Below are 26,004 nucleotides of genomic sequence, written 5' to 3' on the forward strand. Positions count from 1 at the left end.
ATAGGGCACAGGGCAAGTTGGGGCCTGCCCCGGGGTGGTTTGGCATGTGGGCGTACTCAGTATACACTTGTTAGAGAGCATGCGTGCGACGCTCATGATTGCACGTGTGACAAGCTTGCTTAGAGGCTTGTTCGGACCTGTCCCAGGTGTGACCTGCTTTTCACAGGGTTGATAAAAAGGAGTTCTCTGCAGACAGTAGCCGATTTGGCTGCCTAAAACATAGACAGTGCTTAATAATAACATGGTCCCTTGCACCAGAAATAATAAAAAGGCTGTAGATCCTTCTACATCAAGGTCCACGTTAAGACCTGTTTTGACAGTTTTTCATAAACTATGCTGTACTCTGTTTGACGAAGACATGCATTACTTCAGACCAATTTTGTATGGCTGTCATCTACCTTGTTGTATATTCAAATGTGTAATTCAAAATAACACTCATGATAGGTAATGAATTAGTATATTTTCCAGGATCTGTTCTGGGTTATAGTTATAGCATCAGTGACTCCTTAATAACAAACTTATCAACTGATGAAGAGTCTGCAGAGGAGTTCTTAGGTAAATGAAACTAAATTTACTTTTTACTACTGCTATTGCTGATAAAGTTATATAATGAATGGAGACAGTTGCTGTTAGCTTTAGTAATGGGCTATTTTTTATATTTTACCATAAATGGATTTTGGATATAAACATGACAAGAGTCTGGTTCTTTCAAGAAGCGCCTCAAGTGAGGAAGAATCTACAGAGGCCAGAGGTGATTGTCAGTGCCCTCCGAAGCCTATTAACAGCATGCCTACTGTTGATGTTAATGATGATATTAATGAGGCCGTTCTAAAACTTACCGAATACCCCTTTTGTCTACTGGGGAATGTAAAAAGAGACATTGCAAATGTAGATAACATTGCTGAAGGATGCGCATGTTGTTGTGTTGGTTGTATTTGTGTGATTACTACAGAAGATGAAGGTAATGATGATGACGATGATGATGAAGGGTATTATTCCGATGGCGAAGTTTGTGTTAGCGTACTCTAAATTACAAATAAAAGGGTTGTGCTAAAGAGTAAAGTGTGTTTATTGTACGGGGTGAACGGAGCAGAATGAAGTATGAAAAAATTCTAAAGGAGCTTTATTATAAACCCAAGTGTATGGTTTATTTATTTATTTATTTATTTATTTATTATTAGCGTTTATATACCGCCCCCTCTCCCGAAAGGGACTCGGTTAGTTATGGGGGTGTAAATGCCCTATTTAAGGCTGGTTGGAAGCGCATTAAAAACTTAACATTGAAACATGTCAAGACATGGCTTTCCAGACAAGGTGCTTATAGCCTTCATAAACCCTCAAGAATTAACTTTCCTAGGAACGCTACAATAGTTTCTTGCATAGATTGACAATGGCAAGCCAATCTTGTGGACTTATCAGAATTTGCCGTCAAAAACAACGGCACAAAATTTATTTTAACAGTAATCAATGTGCTATCCAAATATGCCTGGGCTGTCTGTTTATCTGATAAGTCAGGATGAGGGTTGCAGATGCCTTCCAGAGCATCTACCAATCAGGAAGGGCCCCCAGAAAGCTAGACAGACAGACACTGGAAAAGAATTCCTAAATAAACCTCTGAAGCAGCTTTTGGTACGTTATGGCATACATCATTTTGTCACACATAGTGAAACTAAAGCAGCGGTTATAGAGAGGTTTAACCACACTCTGAAAAATAAACTCTAGAGATATTTTATCTCTAAAAACATGCACCATTATGTGGATGTTTTGCCAGCCCTCATTCAGGGCTACAATAGTGCTTACCATCTGTATCCTGACAGCTCCCAATATGGTAAAGGGATCTAACGAAAAAGAGGTGTGGATGCACCTATATGGGAAAAAAATTAAAATGAGCAGAAAGTTTAAAACTCTTAAGGTGTGGGGAACACTTTAGGATATCCAGACTAAAGGGAAAGTTTGAAAAGGGTTACCAGAAAACCTTTACAAATGAAATACTGTATTTATCGTCAAAGAACGTGTTAGGAGGGGGAAAAGGGAGATATATAATTAATGGATTATTCAGAGGATCCCGTACATGGTTCTTTTTACCCAGAAGAGTTGCAAAAGATTCCTAGTGATCAAGAACGTGTCTACAGAATTGAAAAAATACTCCAGAAAAGAGGGAGGGAAAAACAAAGAGAACTCCTAGTTAAATGGTCTGGTTGGCCAGAGAAATTCAACAGTTGGATTAAGGAGGCCAAAGTGTGTGACCTTTGACATGGCTGGCTTTTATATTACACTGCCCAGCAATGCATCTGCAGTTGCATTTCCCAACAACAAAAGTTCCAACTTTACTATTCAATTAGCAAAGGCGCTGGAGCTTCAGGGTTCATGGGAAGTAGGACTGGTCGAGATACAGTACCTGCACACTTGGAATACAATAAATTTAAGGGAATATTTTGAAATCGCTAATGAGAGAAAAAATTGGCATTTTTCTTTAAAAGCTTCACACTACACAAACATCCAGCATGTGATAGAAAATATGAACGAAGTTATGGCAGAGGCTGAAGAACCTCCAGAAGTGTTCATGAAGTATGATGCAATAGGCCAAAAAATAAGACTGAAAACTGAGGGGCCCTACAGTATCCTAGTCACTGAAGGACTTGGGAATATATTAGGCATACAACCACTTGTTTATTTATTTAATTAGATTTCTAGACCGCCCCCTCTCCCCGAAGGGACCAATAAAATCAACTTTGTCTCGGACATTACTGGAGGATTCAATATGCTGTATATTTATACAGATATTGTACATCTGCAGATACTGGGCAATTTCTATGTGCCTTTACTACGGTGTTTACCCGTGCAGGGTAATGACAACGAAATAATAATGACAAAATTTGAGCGACCGCATTATGTGCCCATCAACAAACATTACATTGATATGGCCACTGTAGAAATCAAGACAGATCAGAATGAAAACATAGCTTTTAACTGCGGTAAGGTGGTTGTTAAGCTTCATTTCAGACCTCAGAAAAGTGAAGGATGGTCGTGATAAAGACGTGTGGGAGTCCTCAAGACTATGTTGCCTATTACAAGGCTCAGGCAGGAAACGGTCTAGCAGGCTTCTGAGGTACCCCTGTTATGTACGGTACTGGCATAGGAGGCCTGTTCCGGGGGCTTTTTTGAAAAGCAATGCCATTACTGAGGGGAGGCTTAGAAATCATTAAACCTTACATGAAAGTGGCTGCTAATAACATTGTCAGAGATGTGTCAGGCCATCTTGTATCACGCATTGTAGGGGGTGGTCAGGAGGGGTCTGGTATGGCTGTAATCAGAAAGAAACATTCTGTTGGGCCACCTATGCCTCCTAAAAAGAGGAAGCTTGTGAAAAAAACACGTCAGACAAAGAGGAAATGTTCACAAGGGAAGGAAGCACACTGCCAAACAGAGCATCTTTTAACATAAAATGGCTTTTATCCATGAGACTTCAGAGGAATGTGTCAAATTGGAGCTAGATCTTTTTCAAGTGGCCCCTACGCAAACCAGCCTTGAAAACAGTATGTACATCAAGATACCCACTTTATCAACACTGATGCCAATGCGCCCTTGGAATTTTTATAATGTGGCACGGCGAGCATTACATGGATCTAAATCTGATGGCACAGATATTGGTGATGGTGCAAGAGTGAGCCTGTTCTGCCTCAGCAATGTCAGTTTGCCAGAGGCAGGCAGCTAAACTCCACGCTTAGGAATCTCTTTCAGATCAAGTTCATTATCAGGCATCCTTAATAGCAAAACTTACAGTTCAGTGTTAAGATACTTCTGACTTTCCATGATCTGTCCCATCGCGTAGTGTAAAAAGTCTGTGGTTTCCTATATCCCTCGATGAGCGGAGATGAGGGGATGAGTGGTGGCTGCCATCCCAGTTAACAAAAAGGCGATTCAGAGAGAGCCCGGTAATAAATCACTTTTCCCGGGCAGAATACCCGCTGCCCAATCAGGGAACACAGATGTGGTCACATGTTATGGAACTACATTTCCCATAAGGTGGATACATTTCCCATGAGGTAATTTCTTAAAGGCGACAGTTCTTAATTCCTACATTAGCTATACATACTGTTGGGACAGCACACTCCCCGCCTGGAATTATAAATTCCACTACTTACTAACTTTTAACTAAAGGCAAACAAAACATGGCATAAAACAATGCAAACTTGACTATCTAATTAACTAAGTTACACAAAGGCATAGCATGACTATCTAATTAATTAAGATAAACAAAGGCATAACATCAAACATGTAACTAACTGACTAATTAACTGAGCATGAGAACCTAACTAACTGATTAACTGGGTTACACAAAGCCATATCATCAAACAGTGCAAACAATCATGTAAACACAAAGCATGCAAAGCTTGAGGTTCAATCTTCTAGTTCAGTCTTCCATAACAGCAGTTCTGGATCGCTGATTGGTCTGGTGTAGAGCTTCTTGGTGGAAATCTGCTTTGCGACCCGAGCTTCCATCTGACAAACTAGTTTAATCATTACTGGGTAGGGCTTGGTGCACAAGTCCCATAGGCCGTGAGTTCCAATGGACACAAGTCCCTTAGGCCATATGTTCCAATACATGTCTTTGGGAACGAAGTTCCCTGCTGGTGCTGGCCAGTCACCTATCTTCTGGGTCAGTAAGGTGGTTGGGGTGAGGACAGTTGGTTTTTCAGGATCCAAAACCTCTGGAACCAAGGCTTGAGAGTTGATGACGGCTGCCCCCTCTACCACGAGGGTGGTGATAATGATCACTGCTAAGCCCAACACGAGAGGCTTCCGTCTGGAGAGGTGTTTGAAGCGAGTTGGTTTTTGGGACTGGTTGACGGGTATTTGTGGTGCTAGTTTCACCATTCCCATGATGAGACTGATGTTAGCATTGTTCTCCCCGCTGTAGATGAAGTGAACATTGTTCTCCCCGCCGTAGACCCTGATGTATCCTATGGCTGCTATTGCCTTCGTTGTGGCAGTAGGCAAGATGGGGACGTACTTCTGCTGGACAGGAACACTTTGGAGACAACTCAGGGAGTCTCGCCATATTTGCCATTCTTGCTTTTGTTGGTTGTGGTGTTTGTCGCTGGACCACATGAAACATAGATAGCTTTGATGGTCTTCTCCAACAAGGAATAAGTAGAACATCTGCTGGATGTTCTCCAGGATGGCTATGACTTCCTTTCTGAAGTGGTGGAGCATGCTGAGCAGACTGTTGGTGAGGTCAGGTCCTGTGAGAAGCACTTTGTTCAGAGACAGACCTTGGGATTGCACGCTGGTATCGAAAACTGCTCGAATCTGGCCTGGCTCTTGTGGCTGGCACTTTCTAAAGGATGGCAGGTGCCAGCATTCCTCATCAATTCTTGGAGGTGGAGCAAGTTCTATGTGTCCGTTCTGGACCATCTTGTCTGGGAACTCCACTAAATGAGCTTTCATGTTTATGATTTGTCTCAGATTGAAGAGGCGAGAGAGAGGTTGCTCATAGTTATTTGGAAACCATTGTCTTGGTATGCCAAAGGGTATTGGAGCCATCCCATTCTTGGTGGCATCCTGTTGGAATTCCTTGACCATGAGCCTCAGAAATTCTTTGTTCTCTATCGACAAGGTCAAGTTGTTGTCTTCTTTGCTGGTCTGGAACACTGTTGTTCCTAGAACTGGTTTGACTGACGAAGTCGAGAAGTGTCCTTGATACGGTCTCGAGTGGGAAGTTGTCCCATTACTGAGAGCGTAGTTTGCAAAGACATTCGCCTGGGTTGGGACTTGTGGTTGATCGACACATATCATCCCAAAGATGCCCCTTCCAAGTTCTGTCTTGAGGGCGAATGGTGAGCCCTTTGGACCTTTGACCACTTCTTGAGGGGTGAAAGTGTTGGAGGTGTCTGCTCCTGGCAAGAGCAGGATTTCAGCTTTTGGATCTACAGCAGGAGTGTGATTGCTCATGTCCTTCAGTTGAGGTGTGGTGCTTGCTACCTCTGGTGTCGCAATCTCACTGCGATCATCTGGTAGATCATCCCATTCTAGTAATGGCGGCAGTGGGAACTGTGCATTCTCATCTAACAGTTCTATGCAGAGTCTATCCATTTTCCTCCCTGCCGTGCACTGGGACCCGGTGCACGCCGATGTCATGAAGTGTGTTTCTTTACTTTGGATGTTAATGAAGCTGTCGAGTGCTGAACTGGCTGATGTGCTGTAACTTAGCACATCTACTATTTCAGGCATCTTTTCGTCTGTGCTCGAGTCGCTTTGAAGGTCTGCCAAGGGTTCTTTCACCTTCACATTGAGGCTGTGAACCACGGCTGCTTGTGTGTTTGCCTGCGGAAGATCCTTCACTGTTGCTGATGGACTACCCTGGTCACCTCGTGTTTCTTGGTTTGTCGGGGTAGGCTCTCCAATTTTAAGGGAGGGGTCGAGTTCCGACACTTGAGATTCCCCTCCTTGTTCCTGTTGTGTTGATCATCTATGTAGGCTTTGACACGTGTGTCTGGGTTTTCCTCTCCTAACTTCGTAGGATCGAGGTTGGGGGAGGCGCCATCAGCCTCGGCCTGTCGAGCTTTGGCTCATATCATTCTTTTCTTCACTTCCCGCACGCGCTGAAGATATTCCATTTGAGCCTGAACTTTGGCTCCTGCAGCTTCTCTCTCTGCTTCTATGGTCGCCATCTTTTCCTTCAGCAGCTGCTCTTCCTTTGTGGTCTCCAGATCCATCTTGGCCACCTTGACTTCTGCTCGTGCTTCTGCAGCTGCGGATATCCGTGACCTTTGGCTGTAGCGGGAGGATTGCTGCGAGACGCTGCTACCAGCTCGCAATCAAATGGCCTTTGGTCGGAAAGATGAGGCTATTTTGGAGACGTGGGAGGATGCTGCGTGTGACTGCCAAAATGTTGCATACGAACAATGAGATACTTTGAAGTTGGCCTTCTTGTCCGGTGCAGTCTCCCTCTTCAGATAGGTTTGGATAACGTCTTTGCTGCGTTGAAACTTCTTGTTACATTCTCTGTTTAACTTCTGAATGCGCAGCATCTCCCTTCGAATGTTTTCGTCATCATTTAGTTGTCGCTGGATGCCATTGAGGCGGTCTTCATAATTTGTCCATCGTCTGTAGAAGTAGTCCATGTCCTCATCCAATAAGCGGAGGCACATGGGGGTTAGGTGTTCTTTGGGTTGGTCACAGAGATGCTGTAACTCCTTCCAGCGACTCTCATGCCTTCGATAGGCCTCGTCCCATTCCTCCAGGAGGTTTGCCTGCTTAATCTGCGTAGGCTTTCTATGCTTTCTTAGGTCATAGGCTATCTGACGTGTTTCTGTCTTTTCTGATAGTTGGACATCCAATTCTGAGTTTTGTATGACCAATTCTGAGTCTATGGTGGGTTCAGGCATGGGGTTCGGCATGTCTGACCCGTCTGCCATGGCTAGAAAGCTTCTATGACTAGGAGTAGCTCAGAAAATTTCTCGAATGTGTTACGAATTCTTTGAGTTCAATTCCCTTTTTGGCCACTAGGGTGCATTGCAAGACTTTGCAGATGCGAGCACAGTTCACTCGTCGGCCACTAGGGTGTGTTTCAAGACTTGAAGATGTAGCCGCAGTTCACTTGTCGGCCACTAGGGTGCGTTGCAAGACTTTGAAGATGTAGCCGCAGTTCACTTGTCGGCCACTAGGGTACGTTGCTTGACTTTGGCGATGTAGGCGCAGTACACTTGTTGGCCTCTAGGGTGTGTTGCAAGGCTTGAAGATGTAGGCGCAGTGTACTTGTTGGTCTCTAGGGTACGTTGCTTGACTTTGGCGATGTAGGCGCAGTACACTTGTTGGCCTCTAGGGTGTGTTTCAAGACTTGAAGATGTAGGTGCAGTGTACTTGTTGGCCTCTAGGGTACGTTGCTTGACTTTGGCAATGTGGGCGCAGTACACTTGGTGGCCTCTAGGATGTGTTGAGGAACCTTGGAGATGCAGGCGTAGTGCACTTGTTGGCCTCTAGGGTGTGTTGCAAGACTTGAAGATGTAGGTGCAGTGTACTTGTTGGCCTCTAGGGTACGTTGCTTGACTTTGGTGATGTAGGCGCAGTACACTTGTTGGCCTCTAGGGTGTGTTGAGGTGTTGTCTTGAACTATTTGGTTGCGGTTTGTAGAGGAGACGCTAGAGGGTGCTGATTGTGACTACTGTTTGGAGTGACTGGTAATGGCATTCTCCCTGATGAGGTGACCATCCAAGCTGACTTTCCAGTTTTGGAATTCCTAAGGGATTTTCACCCGAACTCGGAATTCGTTTTGGACCTGGCTAGCTTGGTACCTTCTATAGGAGTTGTGCCCTTTCTCAATAATTCACAAACAATAACACATTGGTTTCTTCGGCTGGACTACCTCTAAATAAATAATAAATCACTTTTCCCGGGCAGAATACCTGCTGCCCAATCAGGGAACACAGATGTGGTCACATGTTATGGAACTTCATTTCCCATAAGGTGGCTACATTTCCCATGAGGTAATTTCTTAAAGGAGACAGTTCTTAATTCCTACATTAGCTATACATACTGTTGGGACAGCACAGAGCCTTATCAACTACCCCATAGCGGCCTTGTTTAATCAGGTGGCTGTTACATTAGGTGACCGTGTGATTACACAGAGTCACAACTGCTATGCATACAGAGCTCTTATTGAACTTATTCTGAACTTTGGAGGGGGTGCCTTGTGTACACAGTTTTCAGCTACTGGTTTTTACAAGGATGAAGCATCGGTCATGGAGAGCACCCTGCTGACAGCTGCTGGTAACTCTGGTTTCAGAGCGAGAGGCAGACATACAGGGGGCAGCTGTAAATGGGACCTGCTAGGACCATTGCATAGCTATCTCTTTTTTCAAGACAAACTACTGATTAACGACGTGGATGTGAAAATTAAATTCTCAAGAAGTAAAAATAAGTTCTGCCTGATTAGGGACGGTAATGAGAATTACAAAGTACAGATCCTGGCAGCGTCCCTCTTTGTAAAACGTGTAAAAATGTCCTCTGGTGTGCAATTAGGTCACGCTGAGGCACTGCTTAACTCCAATGCCAAGTACCCCATTGATCATGTTGGTATGAAGGTTTACAGCATTCCTGCAGGTAGTCTTGTGTGTAACCAGGAAAACCTATTTCTAGGGCAGTTACCTAAGCAATTAGTGATTAGCTTCGTGGACCGCTTTTAGTGGTCATTATGAAAGGAATCCTTTCAATTTTCAACACTATAATGTCAACTTTTGCACCCTGTATTTCCACGGTGAACAGATTCCTGCTAAACCCCTTCAGCCTGATGATGGACATAACCTTTTTATAAGACAATATATGCAGTTGTTACAAACGTCTGGCAAAGCAATGAAAGATCGGTCTGTGCTAATCAACCGTGAGGAGTTTAACAATGGATATACTTTATATTGTTTTGATTTAAGTCCCAATAAAGGCTGCTCAGAGCACTATTCCCTGATCAAAAACGGAAACCTCAGAGCAGAAATTAGATTTGCTGTACCTTTCCCCAGTACCGTCAACATGATACTCTATGGAGAGACGACTTCCGGTTCCTGAAGGCGACGGACGTGTTGTCCGCCGCTCGTCTCCCCGGCTGGCTCCGTAAGGAGCACAGGGGGCCCTGGAGGGGTTCTCTGCCGAAGGGTGGCTTGCTGAAGCCTCCCGGAATCGGCGGCAGCCGGCGGGGGTGCTTTTCAGCTTCGCCTAGGAGCCAAGGAGAGGAGGGGGGGTGAGGGACAGCGTTGTGCTGCCCGCCCTTTTGCCGAATGGACCCGGAGGAGAGAGCATAACTAGAGAAGTGCGGCTGGATCCTGGTGGTAGGGGACCCATCCTGAACTCTCTGATCGTTTAAAAGAAAAGCAGCAGACTTTTGTAAGTCCTGTGTTCAACCTATTTGAATGGAGATTAGAGGGGGGTGTTTCTTTCTTCTACCCCTCCCTTGGATTAAGCGGCGTTTGAACGATCTCTCTTAGAAGAGAGAGAACAAAGGCTGACCTGTCACTTCAGCTAGCCAACGGAGAAAGATCTTTATCACAACTGCTAGTAATGACTGTGGAGCTGTTTTTCCTTTAAAAGCTTCGATAAGAGATATCTGTTTTCTTTCTCCCTGTGGAAAGAGGAGCCAAGATGGCGCCCACCCTTCTCTGTTTGTTTACTTATAAATGAAGTCTGCCCTTTGAAACTACCTTCAGCTTTATTACTCTCTCTGAGGGAAACTGAGACCCCTCCCTGAATGTGGCTCTTCTGAACTTTGACTATTTGATACCTTTCATCTGGTTTGCCTCGGTGCCTTGGAACTGTGAACTGTCGCTTTCGGCTTTGTTTTGCATTTTGGGATCAGCACAGCTGTGCAATTCTCGGACGCCATCTTCCTGGGAAAAGACTTACATCTCTGAATTTTAAACAAATGGGGCCTAAGAAGCCACTGACGGGCAAGTCACTCTTGGCCCCCTCATCTGTCTCCTCCAGTCCTAGTATGCAACAAACAAAGATCACCTCAATGTTATAGCAAGAGGGGTCTGGAGAGGGACCAAAAGAACTATCTGTCTCTCAAATGTTTCAAGAACTTATGAGGGGTCAAAATGATTTGAAAAAAGAAATGACAGAGCTTAAAGAAGAACTCAGAGATGTTAAACACCATATTGCAGAAAATAAACAAAGGATTGTGGTGTTGGAGGAGGGAGCGGCTGGGTTGGGGGAAGAAATTAAAACAATCCGGAAGGGAAATGTAGACTTGGAAAACTTTTTGGCAAAAGTAGAATTTGAAAGAATGTCCTTTTTTCTTAGATTCCAGAACCTACCAGAGACAGAAAATGAAGACCTTAAGGATATCATGAGTACAATTTTAGCAGATTATATTAAGAGAGATAAAAATCAACTGTGGTGGGATATGGACTTAGTTTATAGGATAAATTCAGCATATGCTAGAAGTCATAATGTTCCAAGGGAGGTACATGTTAAATTTCTCAGGAGGACCACAAGGGATGAGGTGCTTGGGACCCAAAGGGAGAGACCATTGAAATATAAAGATGAAGAAATCACCATTCTTAAGCAGATTCCAAAAAAGATAAGAAAGAGAAGGAGGAAGTATTCCCCCTTATCAAAGAAATTATACAAGAAAGGAATTTGGTTTAGATGGTTATTGCCAGAAGGAATGTTGATCTTTTGGGAGGGAAACAGGATTAGAATTAATACAGTGCAGGAGGTGGAAGCCTTCATTAAAAAGAATTCTCTCCTCCTAGAGGACGAACATAGTGAAGGTGGTGGAAGGGACAGTATGGTGCAAGATAAGAAGGAGGGGGGGCTGAGGCCTCCTCTGGGGACAGGGAGGAAGGAGCAATATCGAAAAGGCTCAGATCACAAAAATAAAAGCATTTGAAATAAATAGCAATTGGTGATATTCTAGAAAGTGACAAAGGAAAATGAATGAACACATGGTTGACAATATAGAATAAGACCTTGTTTTCTGCTTATCTTTTATATCTTGTTTTTAAGATTGTAAAATTTGTGAGTGTTGGATGGGTTTCTATCACTAGTGTGGGAGCTGCCAAATTTTTTTTTTATATCCCTATACCTTTCCCCGTATATGTGTAAAAGCCAATAAATTTTTTTGGAAAAAAAACCCATGATACTCTATGCAATCTTTGAAAATCTTATTGAAATAAGTCATACAAGGAACGTTTTGTTTGATTACATGTGAGAATGGACACCATATAGATATTACATGTGTTGTCTGGAAATGCGGTCTTTCTAGGTGTATACCCCAGCAATTTGTTACCCAAGAGAAAAATCTCCAAGAGGCCTTTCAGGTTAATTGTAAACACACATCCCAAAACTCTACCGGGTGAGGACTGGTTGGCACTCTACTTTCCAACTCACAGTGATGGTGAATTTTTTGACTCCTATGGAAGGGCTCCAGACAACTCTGACTTTCCCATTGACATAGTGAAGTTTCTAGAACTGAAAGCTAAGAAGTACACGTAACAACCACTTCAACTGCAGCATCCCCTGGCTATAACCTGTGGACAGCATTCATTATTTTATCTAGTTAAACGCTTTAAAGGGCTACCTTACCTTATTTTAACGCTATACTCTGACAAAGATGTCAGAAATGATCAAATGGTGAAGCATTTTGTAGTAAATATGAAACCTGAAAGGATTTCCGGAACGTGCTACAGTTACCAATGTATGCAAACATGTATGGTACATTATAAAATAAACACAATACGTTAAAAATGTTGCGTGTTTTACAGTGTTTTTATTCATTCAAAATTGGAACCAGTCACCAAAATTTAGAACACTTTTAGGATCTGACATAGAACTTGCACCAGGTGCAGACATAGCAGAGGGTGATTTTGTAGTACTTACAGCCTTAAGACTACCGGTGTCTTTCAACTTTTCCAGTTGCTCTTTAACAGAGTTAGAACCTAGCAATACCATTGGTACGTTAATCTCAGCCATAGCTGAAATAAACTCATTCCAGCCCTTAGGATAATATTTTGAAGTACTTGTCCAGTGTTGAGAAACCCCTTTGACCAGATCTACAATGTTAGATCGAGGCACCTTTGTACCCTTGTAGGAAATGGTGCCGTAATCATCCCACCCCAAAATGTCTTGATGTTGTTTCATTTTGTTCAACAAATCAGAAACATTTTTCTTGTATCTCTTGCTTACTCCCTCCAATATCTCATGCATCATTGGATCTAACGATGAGAGCAGTGGTGCATAATCTGGTACAATGGGTGTTTGTATAAAGGCTTCTGGAGTTTCAATAAGATTCAGAACGCCTTTCTGAGTCATTTTGTCTGGTCAACCTTAGAAATCTCTGCAGCACTGAGTTGTACAGTTTTATCTTGTCATCCTCATATAGATCCGCTCTCTGAAGAATGGTCCTCATGTCATCATCCATGTCACTGTGTTAATTGTTTGCTAGCCGAGCTGAAGATTTACTGCGCAAGTCATAGGCCTTATCAGCAAGTGATTTACTGTGCATGCTTCTTAACACGTTTTTTAATACATCACACATTCCAGAGACTTCTGATCTTCGTCTGCCTACCGAAGAAGGTGGGCAGCAATTGCTCTTGCCAAAATGTAACAATTAGATAGATTTGTTTTTTATTTTATTTTTATATATTAAAGTTTGTTTTCATTAGAACATGTTTTCGGGTTTTATTTCTTATCTGGAGATATGCTAACAAGGAGGGCTGGCGATCCACACCTCGATCGAGGGGGAAGGGAAACTTTCCATTCCTTCTTATATTTGGCAGCAGACAATGGTTTCTTAATAGACAGCCTTTTTCCTTGTTAAGCTATCTCTAAAAGAGATAGAAAGCGGCTAGCCTAATTAGCAGAAGGAATGATTTGTAGCTACTAAGGCACGCTTAAAAATCAACTTCCTAACCATGCCGAAGAAGAAAAAGAAAAAAGGAAAAGATGAAGCACGTTCTGAGGGGTCCCTCTCCTCTGACACAGAATTGGAAGATTTCTCAAGCTGGCTTCCAAATCTCCAAATTTCTTCAACAGCCGGGCCGAAAGGAGAATCTGCCATGGGAGGAACATCTCACACAGGAGATAAAGATGCTTTCAAGAATGGAACAAACAGATTGAGGTCAGTCAATCTTCCTTCTGATTATGCATGCTCCCAAATATCTCCAAGAGATTATGAAATGCTCGGGGCTAAACCAAAGCGTTCCTTGCCAGAGCAAATTCACCCTCAAATATCTCTTAAAGATTATGAAACAATTGATCAGTGGCCAAAACCCTCGCCGGCAGAAGAATTCCACCCCCACAGAGAAAGTGAAACTTATGAATTCTTCCCAGGCCCTGGGGAAGATATTAAAAACTATCGTGACCAGATAGACTTTTTTGAAAAACAGCTTTTTCAAGCTAGAAAACACTATGATAGATTAGAGGCAAGTAGGAGGGGTTTCCCCATTTCCAAAATGTCTGAGGACGCCATCTTGCCTTCTTCTCCACAACCTAAGACACAACCCCTGGTGGATAAAGTGTCAGGCAAATCAGAACAGAGAGATATGTACACGTCACAGAGGCCACGTGATCTCCTTTGTTCTTCAGATTTTGCCACGCACACAGATCTGTTACAGCTGAAAAGTGATGCTGCACTGCCATCTCATGGTGGAAGTAATTTATTACAGCAGCAGTTAAAGGAATTGCAACAGTCTTGGCTGAATTTATCTGTAGCCCGTCCAGATGTCCAAGCAACAATGCAAATGCCTCCAAAGGTTAAATCTTCAACTCCCCCTGGTGGCGTTGGATTTTCCCTAGATGGAACAAGGCAAAACCTAATGCAGCAAAGGCAAATGTCAGCTCCAGTTCCAGCTGTAACAATACAAAGACCAACGGTCCAATTACAGCCTCCTCTGGTTCAACAACCAGCTTTTCAACCTGCACAGCAAGTTGTTCAAATGCATATCCCTCAACAGGCATTTTCTGTCACTCCTTTGACTGCTGAGTCAAAATTAAAGATGTCAGGACAGAATTATAAAGCCTGGGTCAGTGAGATTGCACTTTTGCTTCGCAGAGAAGGTACCCATTGTATGGTGTTTAATCCTCCTGCCCAACCATGGACTCCTGCAATAAGAGACCTAGAGACTAGGGCTTGCACAACATTGTTGATGTCCATGGATACTGAATTGCAGGTTACCTTTCCACCTGATGCAACAGCCCAACAAATTTGGGCTATTTTGGGAGATTGCTACAGGCCCATTTCAATTGAATCTTCATGTTTGCTCATGTCTGAGTTCCATGGTTCGAAGTTGAAACCTGGTGAACAAATTGGTGGACATTTGACCAAACTGAAAGGAATGAGAAGTGAATTGAGAGAAAGTGGCCATGTTATTGATGATATCCAAATGATCAGCATCATCATTAACTCATTGAATTATGAATGGAAATATGCCATTGCAAATATTAACCACGTGCCCATTGCTCAACGCACTGTTAATCATGTATGCAGACTTTTAATTGAGGAGGAAGCTATCAAATTAGCTACACCACATCTGCAATGACCACCAGGGTCAAAAGCTCAAGCTAGACGTCCCTTCCGAGGAAGAGGCTACGCTCCAAGGATGCCAAGATGCTACATCTGCAACCGTATGGGACATGACACCCAGGATTGTCCCCAACGAGTTCCAGCTCCCATCACATACCAGCCCAGAGGAACAGACTCCAGAGGCAGAGGTAGAGGCGGAAGGCAAAGTCGTCGTGGTCCAAGGCGTGATCCACAAGCTCCACTCACAACATTGGCCATAACCAACGATCCACAACCTGATCCAGAGTATGACAGATGTCTTTTGTGGACTTTGGACAGTGGCGCAGCTTTACACGTTACCTACAGAAAGGAACTTTTCACAGAGATACACGAGCCGGAATCTGAATTCTGAGAATTGTACTCCTTCTCCAACCACCCTTGTAAGGTCATGGGAAAAGGAACTGTTTACATTGAAGAGCTCAATACATTCATCCCTGATGTTTATTACATACCTTCAGCAACCAGTAATTTGCTTAGTCAAAGTCACTTGTCTAGAGTGTTAAAGTTCCAGGTTCACCACCTCGAAAAAGCAAGTTACATAGTTAAAGATGGAGATATTGTTGCTGAAACCATGCTGATTATAGTTATAGTTATAGTTTATTTAATTTATAGACCGCCCCCTCTCCCCGTAGGGACTCGGGGCGGTGTACAGACCATTCGTAATCAAAACAATAAAATGACATAAGACATAAGACATGCAACATAAACAACTCACACACACGGTCTGTTATAAAATCCCAAAACCAATTAAATATTATGAACAATTTAAAAACCCATTAAAACCCCAATATAAAATTTAAAAATTTAAAAAGCCATCCAGGAAGGTTTGAATAGATTGGTTTGAATAGATTTGATTGGTGGTGTTTATTACTTAAAGCCAAAAGCACAGGCAAGTATGCAAACTCCAAAAAGGGACAGCACGGGCCCAGAGAGAGTTCGTTCAGAGAGAGAAGCCGTTGCTATTCCAAAGGCTCCTAAAGCCAACAAACAGAAAAAAAAGAAGCAGGTTGCTCAGAGCAAGCCTGAGGTTCCTCATGAAACTGTTAATGTTGAAAATTCACTAACTGGTAAATCTTTGCATTCCAGGTGTATCCACAAGTGGCGTAGAAGATTGGGGCATGCCAGTTTCCGTGTTCTTAGAAAGATGCCGGAGTTCGCAAAAGGTTTGGATCTAAAGGGGTGTAAGGTGTTTTTGGATTGTGCAGTTTGCAGGAAAGCTAAATCCAAAGCAGCTGCAATTCCCAAACACGCTACACGCCTGTCAACACGCATTTTTGATTTGGTACACACTGACATAGTGGGTCCTTTCCCACCATCATTTGGTGGTAGAAAGTATTTTCTAACAATTGTAGATAATCATTCTAGATATGGATTTGTATATCCTATGAGAGAGAAATCTGAGACCTTTCAGATCTTTAAAGACTTTGCAGCTTTTGTTTCTACACAATACCAAGTTCGCATCGCCAGAATCCAGAGCGACCGTGGTGCCGAATTCATGTCTCAGTGTTTCCAGGACTGGATGCGTAAGAATGGAATTCTTCATCAAACATCCGCTCCATATACACTGGCTCATAACGGAGTCGTAGAAAGAAGACAAGGAGTTCTACAAACCATGATGTGTTGTCTCCTAGAAGATGCCAATCTCGGTAGCATATACTGGGGTGAAGCAATCAAATATGCAAATTACATTGTCAACCTTACTTGGAGCAGTGTAATAAATCAAACTCATTTCTACATGATGTATGGCTACAAGCCTGATCTCAAGAACCTCCACATTTTTGGTTCATACACTATGGTGAACATTCCCTTAGCTCAAAGAAGAAAGGGAGGTCCAGTAGCAAAGAGACTGAGGTTTATGGGTATTGATGATAACTCAAAATGGAGCAAATTTATTGATCCTAAACATGTAATTGTAATTTCACAATCTGCTAATTTTGAGGAAGATATTGACTGGTCCAGGATTCATTCCAATGATCCTGGAGTTTATTTTCATAGAGATGGTATTGAAGATGCCACCCAGCCTGATGACAATTTACAGGCAGATATTCCTTCTACCAGTTCTTCACAACCTGATGTTCCGTCTTCGCAAGCCGCGGATGCTGATGCTAGCGACGAACGTGAGGACGAGGACGAAGCAGAATAAGAATGGACTGTTGTTCCGAGACGTTCCAAGAGGGTCACAAAAGGAATCCCTCCACAATGATATTCGTGGCAACTGACAAAAACACCATTGCCTTTGATTTGCAATGTTACTCTTCCTCCTGATACATTCACACAAGTCAAACAGCATCCTGATTCCGAGCAAGACAAATGGTATGATGCAATGCATGATGAAATGGATAGTTTAAAGAAACTTAATGTATTTACACCTGCAAAACCTCCAGCAAACAAGAAAGTCATTGGCACTCGATGGGTCTACAGAATCAAGAAGAAACCGAATGGTGAGTCTTTATACAAAGCCCGACTTGTAGCTCAGGGTTTCGCTCAACGTTAACCTGAGGACTACACAAATGCTTACTCACCAACAGTCAGAACTGAGAGTGTAAAAATTGCTTTAACCACTGCAACTATTCTTGGTTTAGAAGTTTTCCAATTTGACGTGGACACAGCTTATCTACATGCAGACCTAGATGAAGAGATCTACGTGAGAAGCCCTCCAGGATTCCGAAAGCAAGAAGGGGATACCTGGTTCCTGAACAAAAGTCTTAATGGTCTGAAACAGTCAGGTTTAATGTGGTACTTATGTCTTACTGACAAACTAAATTCAATGGGCTTTATTAAGTCCGAAACTGATGAATGCGTGTTCACAAAAAGATCTAACAATGCATATGAGATAATTCTTGTTTATGTTGATGACATTGTTTACATTGGTCCAAATAAGAAAATGAGTGAGATTTTTGCCAAAAGTTTGCAGAGATATTTCACATTGAAATCTTTAGGACACATTAGCACTTATTTAGGTGTTCAGATTGAAAAAACACAGAAGGGCTTTAGTCTTTCACAAGAGGAGAAAATTGACCACATTTTGCATCATTGCAGCATGAAAGATGCTAACACAACAAAGACACCCATGCAAATAGATTTTCACAACTTAACACATGAACCAAGTCCTGAATTTGAGGACCAAACATTTTATCGTTCACTCATTGGGTCACTGTTATACATTAGTAGTTGGACCAGACCCGACATTGCACTTAGTGTTAATCTTTTATCACGACACGTAGGTAAGGCAACACAATTGCATTGGACATGCATTAAGAAGTTATTGAAATACCTGAAACACACTGTGTTGAAGATTTACTGTGCAGGTCATAGGCCTTATCAGCAAGTGATTTACTGCGCATGCTTCTTAACACGTTTCTTAATGCATCACAGATTCCAGAGACTTCTGATCTTCGTCTGCCTACCAAAGAAGGTGGGCAGCAATTGCTCTTGCCAAAATGTAACAATTAGATAGATTTGTTTTTTATTTTATTTTTATATATTAAAGTTTGTTTTCATTAGAACATGTTATCGGGTTTTATTTCTTATCTGGAGATATGCTAACAAGGAGGGCAGGCGATCCACACCTCGATCGAGGGGGAAGGGAAACTTTCTATTCCTTCTCAATCCAAACGGCTAACAGTAGTGGTTCCTTTTGTAGGCGTCTGACCGTTTAGCTGCTCCATCTGATGCCTCGACACCAAATACATTTTCTCTGCATGCCCCATGTTTACCGGATTAATAGATTAGTCAGCAATGGTATAGCTGCCCCTAGTAATGGTCGTATAAGACCACCTGACTGAAGAATAACCTGTTTCTTCTTTTTCAGAGAGAGCTTACTATCACTCAGCTTTTTAATACAGTCTTTCTTTCTCTTTAAATTTTGATATTGTGAAGGCTTCAGAGGTAGGTTACCTTTTAATGTGTTCAGAGCTATTTCAGCTATGGCCCCCACCAGGTCATTATTAGCATTGCATAAAATGGCCTTTCTCTGTTTTGGCCCAACCTTTACTAAGATTTCTTTAAAAACCCAATTTCTGCGCACCCTCTCGGACACCCTGGATGAACTGCGGCCCCTTCCGTTAAAACTGTTACTTTTTACCCTTCTTTTTTATAGTGTAAACTACTGGCCTTTCAAGCGGGAAGAGCCCTGTTTTCAGCCTAAAGGCTTCTGGAGTAGCAGCTGCCAGATCAACTAAAAGATAGCCATGGGTTTGCTAGTGGAATCTTGGAATAGTTCTAAAAAGTACCAAGTGTTAGAAGGGTACATTTGTTGTGCCAGCGTGACTACTTGCATCTGGTCATGGGGACATCGGAATAACACCAAATATTTTGCATTTAGAGTTATTGTTCTCATTTTCTTACCTTGAAAAAAGATGTTTTGAAGTATGAGAATAATGCTAAGGTTTTTGTGATGGACATACTGTGTAAAAGCTTTCTCTATTTGCTCGCTGTCACTTGCAGTTGCCATGAGATTGTCTACCACTGCTAAATTGGTTTGATTCAGTGGAAACAAATCATTATCTTCAAAAGATTCTGGAAGACCCTCCATAAACTTAATGTTAGGAAATTTATTAAGCAATTCTTTGTACAGAGGTTTCCAACAGTTATAAAACCATGTTTTGAGGCATTTCAGATAATACATGTTCACCGTGTTCTAACATTTGTTTTATAAATTAAGATTTCCCAGAATTGGAAGGTCCACTTATAATACATGAGAAAGGATGTACAAACTGGGCACCGCTGTTCATCATACTTAATAGCTGTAAGGCAAAGTACAATAATCCTCTGTTTTTTTTTTTTGTTGCAGAATTTTTATTGGTTTTAAAATATATAGGGAAGGGTAAAAGGGTGTACAAAATTTTTTTGCAGCTTCCATACTGGTGGCGAGAATCTCCCCTAGAAACTCACAAATTTAACAATCTTAAAACTAAAATATAAAAGAAAGCATCAGAACAAATTTAACCAATATTATCAAACATGTGCTCTACTATTTTTTCTCTGTTACTTTTGTAGTATCAACAATTACAATTATTCCAAATACATTCATTTTTGTGATCTAAGCCTTTTCGATATTGCTTCTTCTTCCCTGTCACTACGTTAAAATGTTTGCTAGACTGAACTGACACTGAATAGTTAAACTGAGAAAGAGTTATTGCGCAGGTCATAAAATGTTCTTATCTGACAGTGATGTACTGCGCATGATTCACACATTCCAGAGAGAGAGCTACTTCTGATCTTTTGTTCGGCTGCCAGGAAAACTGGTAGACGAAACTTCTTTTATCAAAATATAACAATTAGTTAGTTTTCTGTTTTATTTCCATTTATTATTTTTGTATTAAAGTTTGTTTATTAATTAGAATATGCTTCCCCAGAATCTTTATTTTCTTTTTCTTCGCATCTTAAAGTATATGCTGTTGGAAAACAGCCCGATCCTAGACCTCATTTTGTTCAGGGTGAAATCTTCCCCTGACATTCCCTGCCCCTTGGAGGGGCCTCAACGCCCCCCACCCCCTCCTTGTCTTGCGTCTTGCTGTCCTTTTCCCTACTCCCACTAAATTCCTCCTCTGGGGGGGAAAGATTCTTTTTGATAAAGGCTTCCGCCTCTTGAATTGTATTAATTCTGATCCTATTTCCCACCCAGAAGACCATCATCCCCTCTGGTAACAACCATTTAAACCAGACCCCCATGTTATATAATTTTTTTGATAAGGGGGAAAATTTCCTCCTTCTCTCTCTTATTTTTTTGGGGATCTGTTTAAGAATGGTGACCTGTTCCTCTTTGTATTCCAATGGTCTCTCCCTTTGGGTCGCGAGCACCTCATCCCTTGTGGATCTCCTGACAAATTTTACATGTACCTCTCTGGGAACGTTATGACTTCTGGCATATGCTGAGTTTATCCTATATGCCAGATCCATATCGCACCATAATTGTTTCTTATCTCCCTTAATATAATCTGCTAAAATTGTACTCATAATCTCTTTAAGATCTTCATTTTCTTCCTCTGGCATGTTCTGGAATCTAAGAAAAAAAGACATTCTTTCAAATTCTATTTTTGTCAGAAAATTTTCTACATCTGCGTTTCCTTTGCGTGTTATTTTAAGCTCCTCCCCCATCTCCGCCGCTCAATAATCCTCTGTTTTGAGCACCCTTTTATTATAGACAACTTTTAGAGTTTTTCTGAGCACCCGTGTTTCCAGAGCCCACTGCTTCTTAATCCTAACAATGACCAGCTGTTGTACCTTGATCTCTTTCTTTTCCTCACTCTATGTTAGACAATATTCATCAACCAAATCTTTCAAGCTTTCAAAGTTAACCTTAACACTGTTGGTTCTATTTAATGTTAGACCCTTCACCTTTTAACACATTAGCACCTGTTGACAAAACATACCCGTAGGTTTTGGGGCCCGCCGCCACAAACCCGTTGATTGAAGTGTTTGGAGGAATTTCGCTTGTCAGCTGCCCTAAATAAACGCCTCATGAAGGTGACCATGCTCCCCTCTGCTAATGAAAATGACAGAATCGGTATCGTGATTGAAGCATCTGTCCCCCAAATGATCCAATGAACTGTATAATTCTAGTTGTGCATAAGCAGTTGTAAAACTGGCGATGAACACATTTGTACACGTTGACTTAGTAGGCTGATTTTTAGCTGCTTTCCACGTTACAATGGCTGCTTCGTCATCCACAAATTCACAGGAGGGCACATCATAATAGGGCACAAAAAGATACTTAAATAAGTCCTCAGGATCTGTCACCAAAGACATAGTCATCTGCTTGGTTGCCTGACCAAATTTACCCCACAACAAGTTTAAAAACAATTTAGCAATCTGCCTTTTAGCAGGATTGACGTCAATATGTTCCCAGCGTAAGCAGACTCCCTCCTTCTTTTCATAATCATGAACATAGTGCTCTTTATCTTCTTCTGTTTTAAACCAATTGGGGTATCTACTGGCCTCCTGTTTTTGATGGAGATGCATGTTAATGTAGCCTGAAAACAAGGTGTTTGTCTTCCTTTCAAAATGCCAAACTTCATAGATCTCTGCAAAACCCACCTGTTCCAGCTAGCCGGCTTGGCCTAATTCCACCTTTCCCACCTCAGTTTTATTTCTAAATTTTATGATTGGTTTTATGGTCTGTTTTTAACTTTTATAAATTCGTACAGGGGTTGTTTAATCTGATTTTTAGCTATTTATACGATTGTTTGTATGGTTTTTTAAATTTATTCCTGTACACTGCCCTGAGTCCCTCTGGGGAGAGGGGGCGGTCTAGAAATCTAATAAATTAAATTAAATTAAATTAATTAAATTCTGTAGCCTTTCTCCAGAGTGGCATTCAATTCAACAGTGCACCACGTGCCAGTTAGGGCTCTTTCTTCATTATTGTGGAGGCACTCCATGACTTGTTGTTTTTCTGTACAGGTTGCACATAGGTTTAGGTTTAGGTTTATTGGACTTATATGCCGCCCTTCTCCCATAGGACTCAAGGCAGTGTATAACATAAAAACACATATTACAAAAGTTAAAAGAAAGATTAAATAGAATATCCAAAAAACCCAATAGACATTTACAATGAGATTTAGAAATTAAATTAAAATTAACAATTAAAATTAATAATTTATTTTATTCAGGCCAGGCCGGCTTGCTGGAAAAGCCAACTTTTTAGGGCGCGCCAGAAGGACTGGAGGTCAGGAATTATGTGAAGCTCCAGGGGCAGCTCATACCAAAGGGAAGGCGTTCCCACAGAGAAGGCTCTCCCCCTGGGGGTCACCAGCCGACACTGCCTGGCTGACGGCACCCTGAGGAGGCCAACTCTGTGGGATCGTACTGGATGGTGGGAGGCTACCAGTGGCAGTAGGTGGTCTCGCAAGTACCCTAGGCCTAAGCCATGGAGAACTTTAAAGATCATAATTAACACCTTGAATCTCACCCAGAAAACAACCGGCAACCAGTGCAGGCTGCCTAAAAGGGGTGTAACATGGGAGCACCTAGGTACCCCCATGACAACCCGTGCGGCCACATTCTGGACCAGCTGAAGCCTCTGGGTGCTCTTCAAGGGCAGCCCCATTTAGACTAAACATAGACTAATCATAGACTAAACATTAATTTTCCCCCTAACATATGTGGCAGTACCGGAAAGTAGAGCCCTCTCAGAGGGTGCACTTTTACTTTAGCAAATCCAAAATACTGTTTTATATCCCCAAAGTTTTGGTATATTATTTCTGGATGGCCTAATACAGGGATGGCGAACCTATGGCACGCGTGCCACAAGTGGCACGCGGAGCCATTTGTCAGGGCATGCGAAGCGCTGCCCTGTCAGCTGGCCAGCGCGCATGCGCGCGCTGGCCAGCTGAGTTCACCTTTTTAAAAGCCATTTTTCGCATTCCCCAGGCTCCAGAGGCTTTATAGGAGCCTGGGGAGGGCAAAAAGAGCCTCCCCCGCCCCTCCAGAGGCCCTCCGGAGGCTTCAGGGAGCGTACGGAGGCTTCCCTGAAGCCTTTGGGACGCTTAAAACCACCCTCCGAGCAACCCGGAAGTGACTTCCGGGTTGCTCGGAGGGTCGTTTTAAGCGTTCCGAAGGCTTCAGGGACCGTCCGGAGGCTTCCCTGATGCCTTCGGAGCGCTTAAAACCACCCTCCGAGCAAACCGGAAGTGACTTCCGGGTTGCTCGGAGGGTGGTTTTAAGCGTTCCAAAGGCTTCAGGGACCGTCCGGAGGCTTCCCTGACGCCTTCGGAGCGCTTAAAACCACCCTCCGAGCAAACCGGAAGTGACTTCCGGGTTGCTCGGAGGGTCGTTTTAAGCGTTCCGAAGGCTTCAGGGTCCGTCCGGAGGCTTCCCTGATGCCTTCGGATCGCTTAAAACCACCCTCCGAGCAAACCTGAAGTGACTTCCGGGTTGCTCGGAGGGTCGTTTTAAGCGTTCCAAAGGCTTCAGGGACCGTCCGGAGGCTTCCCTGACGCCTTCGGAGTGCTTAAAACCACCCTCCGAGCAAACCGGAAGTGACTTCCGGGTTGCTCGGAGGGTCGTTTTAAGCGTTCCGAAGGCTTCAGGGTCCGTCCGGAGGCTTCCCTGACGCCTTCGGAGCTCATAAAGCCACCCTCCGAGCAAACCGGAAGTCACTTCCGGTTTGCTCGCAGGGTGGTTTTAAGCGTTCCGAAGGCTTCAGGGACCGTCCGGAGGCTTCCCTGACGCCTTCGGAGCGCTTAAAACCACCCTCCGAGCAAACCGGAAGTGACTTCCGGGTTGCTCGGAGGGTCGTTTTAAGCGTTCCGAAGGCTTCAGGGTCCGTCCGGAGGCTTCCCTGATGCCTTCGGATCGCTTAAAACCACCCTCCGAGCAAACCTGAAGTGACTTCCGGGTTGCTCGGAGGGTCGTTTTAAGCGTTCCAAAGGCTTCAGGGACCGTCCGGAGGCTTCCCTGACGCCTTCGGAGTGCTTAAAACCACCCTCCGAGCAAACCGGAAGTGACTTCCGGGTTGCTCGGAGGGTCGTTTTAAGCGTTCCGAAGGCTTCAGGGTCCGTCCGGAGGCTTCCCTGACGCCTTCGGAGCTCATAAAGCCACCCTCCGAGCAAACCGGAAGTCACTTCCGGTTTGCTCGCAGGGTGGTTTTAAGCGTTCCGAAGGCTTCAGGGACCGTCCGGAGGCTTCCCTGATGCCTTCGGAGCGCTTAAAACGACCCTCCGAGCAACCCGAAAGTCACTTCCGGTTTGCTCGGAGGGTGGTTTTAAGCATTCCGAAGGCTTCAGGGAAGCCTCCGGACGGTCCCTGAAGCCTCCAGAGGGCCTCTGGGGGGGCGGGGGAGGCTCTTTCCCCCCTCCCCAGGCTCCTATAAAGCCTCTGGAGCCTGGGGAGGGCGAAAAAAGCATGTAAAAATGGGGGGGGTGTCGCGCGTTGTGCGCGCATGCACACTGGGGGGGGGTCACACGTTGCATTATGGGTGCGGCACACCCGCACACTACCCCCCTGCGCTCCCCCCCACTTGTGGCACGTGAGCCAAAAAAGGTTCGCCATCGCTGGCCTATTAGATACATCTTTTTCTTGTTCACAAAGGGACATAAGCTTGTAAAATCATAATATAAGATTTGTTCCTTCTGCCTTGGTTTATAGTACAGACATGTAGCATTTGTTTGGCCCCCCAAAAATGCATCTCTGGGATTCAAAGGGATTGGAAATTTACTATCTGTTAGAAAATGTTTCAAACCCTCATCATTCTTCAACGTATCGGCCCATTCGTGTTCCCAGATGACGTGTACTACATACCCTACACTCTCCAGGTATTCTTCTCTAGTCCTAGAGCGTGAGTACAACAAGCTATAGGTCGCATCGAGCAGACTGTTGAAGTCATGGGCATTGTAGCATATAGGGCAGTGATGGCTAACCTTTTTTGGCTCCTGTGCCAAAAGCGGGGGGAGTGCAGGGGGGGTTGTGCGCGGGTGTGCCACACCCATAATGCTATGCGCACAAACCCCCCGCTCATACGCTTGCAACCAGCACTCCCCCCTGCTTTCAAGGAGCCTGGGGAGGGCAAAAACAGCCTCCCCCCGGAGGACCTTCGGAGGCTTCAGGAGCTTCCCTGAAGGCTCCAGAGGGCAAAAAACAGCCCTACGGCCAAACTGGAAGTGACTTTCAAGGAAGCCTCCAGAGGGCGAAAAACGGCCTCAAAAGAAGGCCAAAGTCAGCTGGCCAGCGTGCGCATGTGCCCTGGAGCTGACAGGGGTGTTTGTTAGCCCAGGCAAGCCCTTTGATGGACGATTTCAGGGGGTTTTGTGATCACCTCAGACTTATGTACGAGGACCCCATTAAAGAGGAAACAGCTGCCAGACGTCTCAAGACGCTGAAGCAGGGCTGGGGTTCCTTGCAGGACTATCTCAGTGAATTCCGGCTCCTTAGCCAAGATTCAGCCTGGAATGAGGCAGCCCTCATCCGTTTGTGGAGGAGGCAGATGCATCCGACATCGTGGTGTGTGC

The sequence above is a fragment of the Natrix helvetica genome (genome assembly GCF_964273705.1).
Source record: "Natrix helvetica genome assembly, chromosome: W".
Lineage (NCBI taxonomy): Eukaryota > Metazoa > Chordata > Lepidosauria > Squamata > Natricidae > Natrix > Natrix helvetica.